The sequence below is a fragment of the Aplysia californica genome, unplaced genomic scaffold (genome assembly GCF_000002075.1).
Source record: "Aplysia californica isolate F4 #8 unplaced genomic scaffold, AplCal3.0 scaffold00830, whole genome shotgun sequence".
Lineage (NCBI taxonomy): Eukaryota > Metazoa > Mollusca > Gastropoda > Aplysiida > Aplysiidae > Aplysia > Aplysia californica.
Genome location: NW_004798100.1, coordinates 30761 through 38138, shown reverse-complemented (window position 1 = coordinate 38138; position 7378 = coordinate 30761). Strand labels below are relative to the sequence as shown.

Here is a 7378-nt window from a genome sequence, read left to right as displayed (position 1 = left end):
ATGAAGGACAAGTAGGAAAAAGTCACGTGCGCACTCGGCTATCGCGAGATTTGTGTTTTGCCAGTCATTTGAACGTCCATAGCCTTCTTAACCCTACCCGTACGTCGTGTTTTACTATCGTATCCATACGACATGGGGGACTCGGTGCCACTACTTTCCAAAAGGAAATTTACTCGTTAATCCGAACCGTACGCTTTGCTTTGCATAGCAGTCGGTCAAAATGATTTTTTGAGAAATACTGAAAGTTTTAAAGAGATTTTCGCACTAGAAGTATTCTAAAATGTGAAGAATACAACCCCAGGGGTACAAAATGCGTACGGATAGGGTTAAACAAACCGTAAATCTACTTGTGTGGAGCGTGTCTGCCTGAGGCAACATGGCCTGTACGCAAGATACCCTGACGTAACAGTTTTTTTTTCTCCTGCGGGAATCAATGTTCTTCGAAGCCTCCTCAACCAGCGTCATGTCAAGAGTATACCGTTCGAGATTCGAACCTGGATCGCCTGTGCTGCTGCTATAAGGTATGCCAGACGACTGTCGGGCATTTGGCGTACGGAAGAAGCAACACGAAACCTGATTCCAAAATGAAAGCAAGAAATCGGTGAACGCTACTGATGCAAGCGAGACCCGTCTTTTACTGGTCCAAAACGAAGTTAGTTTTTTTAGTTTTAGAAAGACGAGTGTTTTACAGCACTTGCAGCACAATAAGGTCATAAAAGTGCCGAAAATTAGAGGTGTTACAAGAGAGTAACAAACACAAAAAAGAAGGAGGAGAGATAAGGACGATAAATGTTTGATAGGAAAGAAGGAGCAAACCACACCAGAGCACACTCCAGAAGTTCGTTGCATCTGGTCCAAAAAGAATTCCGCCATTCCTCAACTGCTGTGACGTCACAGTCCCGTGGTGGACACGTTGACCAGACTACTCTGTGACCCAGTTTCTCGACGACCTTGAGACAAGGACACACGCTGAAAGCCCACACCTCTAGTGTGACGACACACGCGACACACAAAGTCCCGCTTGACCACGGTCACTCCCAGGGTCAACAAGGCCACACAGTACAGGGACAGAAGGATCACGTAGTCACTGTGGGAGAACATAGCCCTTCACGATCTCTAATTCATTCAATCCAGCTGGCAAACGGAAAAGAGGATGACTAGATCTGTAACAAATGGAACAAAACGCAGTTGAGGTTGAGGTTGGTTGAGATTGTTTGGAGAATAGGCATCACTGCAGGCGGCACAATGCCATAGCTGCACCTCCCTCCTCTCCAGGATCCATGAAAAGCAGTTGAATGAACCAGTAGGGAGCCTGTATGAAAATGGAATCGTCACGGAGGAACTACTCTCTGTAGAAATTTCTAGAACGTCTTAGTCTAGTGGTAAGACGTTAGATCTTCTATTTATGATTTTCTTTTGAGTGTTGAGTTTGATTACCAACTTGAGCTGACAGGACGATAGATCGTTGGACAAGTTACTATATGGGCCTACATTTTATTCCTACGTTTGTCCTTTTGCACGCAGGCACTTGGCAATCGTTAGAGAGAAGGAATAGGAACTCTCTTGTCACCAAGTGGATAGCCCAAAGCCAGCCTCTCCCCGTCTTCTCACTTGTAGGCCCAAAGCTTTTGGAGCACAAAACCAACAGGTGGTCTTAATTAATGCTGGTCAACTGTGGGTTTTATTCTGTAGATCAGACATGGCACACATTACTTTTTCTTTCTTTCGCCACACAACCTCGTAGTCGGTTGCAGCCTTCACGAGAGTTAAATGATGAAAAGCCTTATTGGAGAATAAAAGCAGTCTAAATTATAGCTAAAGTGCATCATGTTTTGGGCCAACACACGCCTTTGTGTATCACAGATGGTCTGGAGCTGATAGTCACAACAGCCGACTGCATAGTTTAGAAACGGGTAAATCTGACGGAAGCATGCCAGTTTGTCACAGGCCCAGTTTGTCACAGGCCCAGTTTGTCACAGGCCTAGACTGTGCCCTGCATGATGGAAGTTATCACTGACACTCTCAAAAAGAGTAAATGAATAATTGATTTATTGTGTGAATTGAATTTTATTTTTCAATTGTTTTTAAAGAAAGAAATATTGAGTAATTTAAATTGGCTTTGATTTGCATACAAAAGGGAAGAAATATTGAACACAAGCTGAATTGACTTTTTAGAGGGACTATCTCTACACCGCCAAATTGAATGTGGAGAAAAAAAACTTAAGTTACAACTACAGTGTGAAAGTGCTGTAATTATGACTGTCATCAATGCTCAAATACTTAAATGAAATTGTGACAAACTGGGCAGCCCCCCCCCCCCCCCTCAATCTGACACGCAGCAAGACTACCCACACTGGAACAAGGTCTTTTCGATTAAATATGATAATAATATAGATGATTATGTTAGATCACGATGGTAGTCCAGCAGATTGCCACGTGTGGAGTGCATCAAGGACACGGCCTCTAGCTGCCAGTATAACATCAGGGGATACTAACTCGGCAAGACAAATTAAATCCTCTTATCATATGTATAATGACCACGATTCCAAACAGTCCTCGTATCCCCCTCCCCCCTTAGAGTTTTATACTAAACAAGCGTATCAAATTCTAAAATTTCGGAAACACCTATTGAACATTGATACGCCGGGTTTTTTAAAAGTTTTTTTTTAAAGAACTCTTCAAATTTCTTCTCAAAGTGTCGTTTTTGTCTTGTCGTTTCCCGGAAGACTTCTTGGAGTCTCCATTTGTTCTCCACAACTGTTCATCTCAACTTTACTCGAAGCGGAACAGAGCGTGAGGAAAGTACAACATGCGAGTGAACACAACACACCGTGCTCGGAGAGTCAATATATAAAGACTACACATAACACAACACACCGTGCTCGGAGAGTCAATATAGAAAAACTGCACACAACAAAACACGCGTGCTCTGAGAGTCAATATATAGAAAAACTGCACACAACACAACTCGCCGTGCTCTGAGAGTCAACAATCGTATAGAAAAACAACCCACAAACAGAGGATATTGCCATGAGCAACCACAAAGAGACCAAAGACAAAAGCAGCAATGAGAAAAAACAACACTGCCACAATTGAAACAAAACCCATGAAAAATCGAGAGCAGCATTTATTATCTGCAGTTTTTTCCCCTCCACTTTCCGAGGGGCGACCAGGGAAATTTCTGCTTTTTTCTGCTTTTTTCTGCTGTTTTCTGCCTTTTTCTGCTTTTTTCTGCTTTTTTCTGCTTTTTTCTGCTTTTTCTGCTTTTTTCTGCTTTTTTCTGCTTTTTTCTGCTTCAGAACGTCTTTTTTTTTTTTTTTAAAGAGGTTAATTTAAGAACTCAGAGAGAAGCCAATAGAACGCAAGTTTGAAAACAATGACACATCAAATGGAGCATTTGAAATTTTTAAAAAGCTACAAAAAACCCTTTTAAAGTGGTTGTTTCCCCTTAGTGGTTTATTATTGGTTTTTATTTACGTTCTGGTTTTTCATTGTTGAAGACGTTTTGAAGGACAAGAGGGATAACCCAGATTTCGGGGGTTTCCAGAAATCTTGACTTACTGCAAAAGTGGGCATTGCCCTACCTAAAGGAGAAGTTTGGTTTCATTGCTGTGTATATTTGTTTGATTTTAGAGAAAACTCTCCTTGTCTTTTAAAGAAACTGAACAAGGATCCAAAAATGTTACCTTCGTTTTTCTCAAAACAGAATTTTTCGGGATAGCCCCCTTGTGCTTAAAAGCGACCAAATTAAATAAACGTGAATATAAGCCGGAAGTAATAATATTTTGATTCAAAGTAAAAAGAGTGAAACATGAAAGAAAATTTTTCAGTTGTGGTTGTAGATCTATTAATAATAGATGTGGTTTACTGCAACTTTTTTTTTCTTCAAAAGTTTGATCCCCCTCATTTAGAAAGTGGGACGTTGCTTGGAATCTGCCACGGGCCAACCTGGACTGTATTCTAGGACACATCCCAGCAAAAGGAACAAAAACATCGAGCAAAAGGTGTACATGATTTTCATGCATGAAAAAACAAAGTACAGTATTGTCTTTAAAAAAAATACAAACCAGAATGAAATCCATCACATCACCACATACACGGGCGACAAATAGAATAAGTCAGACAAAGACAATTAATTATTCAAAAAAGCTTGTAAAAAATACAAATGCGTAGACACTTCGTGACAGAAAACACAAGAAAGCGAAATCATGATTATTTATTATTATAGTAGAGGGTTTTACGGCCCTCGCAACTGCATAAGGTCAAATGCGACAAGGGGTGGATGTCAACAGAGAAGTCTTTACAGGGAATCAGACTTACTCTGCTCACCTCTCTAGCTTCAGCAGCACAAGGTCTGCTTCAACTATCAAGGCACCCCGGAAATAGCAGGTCACAAGAGTGACAAACATACAGAGGAAAATGACAATAGTAAGGATTACGAAAAAAAAGCAGCAGTTGCCTGCTGTAGATCAGGCACAGTTATGAGCGTGCCATGAATCAGCCCATTTACAATTCTACTGGGCTTGAACGAGAAATGCCCCCCCCCCTTGGGAAAGGCCTAAAGACACTACAGTCAGTGGCACTGCCCCGGGCGGAACGAGATCATGAGAGACACACATTACACAACAATATCTAAGAGAAACGTAACCTACGCTAAATCTAACTTAAAAACTGCGCAAAGCGAAACCATTGACACACATGCAAGCTAAGCAAACCTTAAACAGTTCTTACAAACCTCAAAAACAATTCAAGACATGCACAGAAAAGAAAATGTTGAAACTGACAGAAGTGAAAATAAACGAGAAAAAGAGGCAGAAATAAGCAATAAGGACAGCTCAGTTCAGGAAATATTGGTGTACATTCTTTTTCTTAGAAAGGAGGAGGAGGAGGAGGAGGAGGAGAAGAAGAAGAAGAAGAAGAAGAAGAAGAAGAAGAAGAAGAAGAAGAAGAAGAAGAAGAAGAAGAAGAAGAAGAAGAAGAAGAAGAAGAAGAAGAAGAATTTTTTTTCCTTTTTTGGAGTTAGGTAGGACGAGAAGAACCTCCGTCTTATGTATTTCCGTTGTTGAAATAAAACGCTTTAAAACGTTTAAAATGAGGAGACAGCTCATCCTCCTATTCTTTCTCCTGTTTAATTTGTTAAAAAACCCATGCTTTTGTGGATGGATGTCATGAACTGAGCCGTCACATTCTCATTCTAATACGGGGTGCCCACTACGGCTGGGATCTGCCGATCGGGCCGATCGCCGGACTCGAGCGCCTAAAAAACAAACGTGTTTGTCTTCAGTTTCTGGCGATCGAGTAGTGGGCACCCCGTATTACGCTGACGTTCTGCAGATATGCGTGAGCAGATTTTGCTTCCGGATCTTTCCCCTCAGCCTCGACCTGGGCACGTTTTGGCTGCTCAAATGGGCGCGCGTGCAGCATTTGTCGAGATAACATAACATCTTGCTGGAATACATTGTTATGTCCCTCGAACCCTCGGAAATATCTAAAGAACTTAGATACGTCCTTCTTTACTCCTCGCAAGCCTTTCATCTTGCGATCCAAAGAGAAAACACTCGATTACTTATGACACTGTTTCCAGGATAAGCACTGTACGCTTCCCCCAGGGAGTTGAGATACTTTCAGAAAGCTATCAGGTCTGATGGGGGGACCAGTTTAGACTGTGAAGCGCGGAGATCAAGCTCTCGGGAGGGAATTTGCGCTATACGAATGCTGTTAATTATTTACTATTACTGTATGCCTAAAACAGATCTATTTCTGGATTTTGTGAAGCGAATAGACCCAACTCCTGCGAGGGAATTTGCGCTATACGAATGTTGTTGCTCATTATTTACTGTTATTGTATGCCTAAAAGCAGATCTATTTCTGGGTTTTGTTCACGTCTGTGGATTTCTTCAGCATCTGTGTGGATAGCATAACCTCTTGTTGCATGGATCCCTTGTACATGTCATAACCGCGGAAGTAAATGAGGAACAGTTTGATACTTTTCCTCATCTTCTGCAGCATACGTACACTTTTCTTCACACCCATTTTGAATCTTTCAATTTACGATAGAAACAATGCGAATGTATGCACAGCAAGTTAGGGTAATATTACTCTTAGAAAAGAAAATCGGCCTTGTCAAACACTAGAAATTTTAGAAATAAAACAAACAAAAAAACACCGATTTGCAATGGAGATTTTGTATGACAAGACAAGCAATACCTCTATGCTGTCTGTCTACCGGAAAATTAGTGAATGTTTTTGCTTTTCAAAACTTTCTACACGTTTTCCGGGTCGGTCGGATTTTCCTCAGATCTGTGGAATACTGGCTTGACAAATTCCTTCAGTTTGAGCAGAAACTTTCTCACTTTGGATTCGACTGTCACTGTGGATTCGACTGTCACTTTGACCGAGTCGCTGTTTGGCAGAAGAGATTGATTATTCTTCTTTTCGTCGGAGACAGGGTCTTCCTGTACCAAATCCTCAGGACTCTGCAGCTCTCCTTGTCTGCGTCTGGCAATGAAACTGGTGCCACTGCAGAGGCTGACGTAATAGCAACACTTTTCCCGGCACAGGAATAGGGCAATCAGGGTCAAGGCCAAGGTCACGCCAAGGACGGCGAGAACCACGAGGTCACCAGAGGTCAACGAACTCTCGGAAGGATCAAAGCTAATGATCATCATCAGGGAAAGGGCCCTGCTTGCTTGCAGCTGGTCGATGCACGGCGAGTACTCGCGGCTGGCTGGATCGTCAGTTAGGTGAACAGACGTCCTGAAGAAAGGGATTTCGGGCTCTTTCTCCACCGGACTGCTGGGTTGTACGTTGTATTTGCTGGGTTGCACACAACGATTTCAAGAGAAAACAATTCTCTCTTAATAAAAAGAGTTCGTTCAATCGTATCAGCTTAACACGAACTAAGAAAAAAGTCAGACCTGATACTGATACTGATACTGATACTGATACTGATACTGGCACTGATACTGATACTTATACTTGTGATCCTTCTGAAATGTCTTGTCTTGGTACCCCTTGTATTCAACGCTTTTCTTCTCAAGAACAGAATCACAACGATGCCACACGGGTGTACACATTATGTCAGAGGTGTTAAAGTTCATTTTGAATGTTGACAGAAGAACTTTCAAGTTGTTTGGGATGAAGTCTTGGATGATGGGAGTCACTCAACATTCAAAAGCTGATGAATTCTGGAACAAGGAGAGCAAGAATTAGTGAACTTGTAAATAGTATCGTTTGCAGCTTGTGCAAAGGAGTACTAAAACGTTGGGACTCTCATAATGACAAATGAAATAACCACAATTGAACAAGAAATTCTACACACACCAAAGAAGAAGAAGAAGAAGAAGAAGAAGAAGAAGAAGAAGAAGAAGAAGAAGAA

The 7378-nt window shown here is 41.6% G+C and overlaps 1 long non-coding RNA gene across 1 annotated transcript; it reads right to left on the bottom strand.

Annotated features, from left to right (window-relative positions):
* Nucleotides 1-419: 419 nt before the first annotated feature.
* LOC118478682 lies at nucleotides 420-7223 on the bottom strand. Its single transcript, XR_004859226.1, has 2 exons — nucleotides 6208-7223; nucleotides 420-1993 (listed from the first exon to the last, which is right to left on the bottom strand). It is a non-coding gene; the product is annotated as an uncharacterized LOC118478682 (long non-coding RNA).
* Nucleotides 7224-7378: the final 155 nt, after the last annotated feature.